This window comes from Solanum tuberosum, unplaced genomic scaffold (assembly GCF_000226075.1).
Source record: "Solanum tuberosum cultivar DM 1-3 516 R44 unplaced genomic scaffold, SolTub_3.0 scf00038, whole genome shotgun sequence".
In the NCBI taxonomy this organism is placed as follows: domain Eukaryota; kingdom Viridiplantae; phylum Streptophyta; class Magnoliopsida; order Solanales; family Solanaceae; genus Solanum; species Solanum tuberosum.
Window position 1 is genome coordinate 1,218,811 of NW_006238966.1, and position 1,879 is coordinate 1,220,689.

The window sequence follows — 1,879 nt, forward strand, 5'->3', positions numbered from 1 at the left end:
GACCCAACAATTATCTTAACCCATATTCGCTAAATCACACCCCAAGAATTGGGGTTTTTAGCCACACATCAAGAGATAGATATTTATACCTAAATGAGCTTGCATTAAAATGGGTATTAAGATTTAAGTCTTGTTACATGCCAAGAATGAAGAATCCAAGAGACCCAAGTCCAAATCATTGGAGATGAAACCCTCTTTTTCTTCAAGTCTTCAAAACCCTCTTAAATTCAGAGCAAAAATATGAACTGCTAATATTCTCTAACTGAAAATTATAATAATTGTTCCATACTAAAAATAAAACTCTAACTAGTATTTATAGTTATCACAGATTTGTGTTGCAGCGGATCATTCGGCGTCATTAGTCGGAATCGCTGATCAACTCGGCGATTTACCCTTTGGTGTAATTCATCGTCGTATTGTACCAGCCTTCAGCATCATCGTGCTCTGGGTTATTGGGCGGTATGGTACTGCTTCGCGGAACTGCTCAGCGATGCGCTCACTACTCCCTTTTTCCACCGACTTGATCCTTTTCTTCAGAGCTCAGCACACTGGAACAAAAGGAGAAGTAAGACCCTTCAGCGACTCGCCAAGTGGACTCGGCGATCCTCAGGCCTTCATTTCTTCGTTCTTTTCAGCCTTTTTGTTCATTTTTGCAATGTAGTGTCCATGCTCTCCTTAAAACATCAAATACCTGAAACCTAAGGGTTTTCATCATATATTGAGATAAAATAAGCATTTGAGGACACAATTTTTATTAAAATATAGCCCTAAATGAGTCCAATTCGTGGACTCATCAACACCCCCAAGAGAATTTGAAGAATCACAGAAGTACAAATGAGAGGTACCAAAAGAGTCTATAGTTTACCACAAAGTCAGTCCCCTCCATCATATCACATATTTTTACATGCTCCTAACTGCATTGGTCCCATTTGAGCTGAAGACATGACTCTTATAATATGTACACAATGTTTTTTTTACAGAATGAATACCGAACCTGAGAAGGGCTGCCTACGTATCTCATCGAGATGAGAATCAGGTGTACGCAGTTCATGCTTATGCCTTAAAAAATATGCACAATGTATTATTTTATTTTTCTTTTGACTTTTCGATAAAATAATATCAAACCCAAGAAGGGTTGCCTACGTATCTCACAGAGATGAGAAATCAGGTTCGCGTAGTTCGTTCAGATATGCCTTTGAAAATATGCACAAACTATTTAAAATAAATTTGAAAAAAAATTGAAAGAATGAATACCGAACCCAAGAAGGGCTGCCTACGTTTCTCACCAAGATAAGAAATTAGGTTCGCATAGTTCGTTCAGATAGGGTATAAAATTATTCAAAAACTTAGACAAACTTAGAGTGATGACTTGTAAGTATAGTGCCGCTGACATCCTTAGTCAAATAGTGTATTCTGACTGTTTGCACTAATATTTTTTGCATCCTCTTAACTGTCCATCTTTGTGCTATCTGTTGAATGTGGTCTCCGAATTTCGACAGTAACCACTTGTTGTATTCATTTTTTGGATGTCTCTTCAAACTATGTATACTTCCAATTATTTAAAACAATTATACATTACTATCACCATCCCTGCAAAAATAAGAGAAATGTGTGAAAGCAGGGCCAACATGCATAACAAAAATAATAGATGAGTGCGACCTCATAGTTAAAGACTCCCCTGATTTCTCTTTTCGACGGGTTATTATTGTCTTGTGAAATCCAAAAACTCATTTTTCACAAGTTATCTTGTCCCTTGTTGCTCCGTATGAGCAATAACCTTCCAGCTTTCAAAATACAACTCGAAAAGTAAAAGTGACTTGACAGTGACTTGATATTTATGTCTATGAAGCTCTAAAAAAAACTTTGAAATAATGGACTA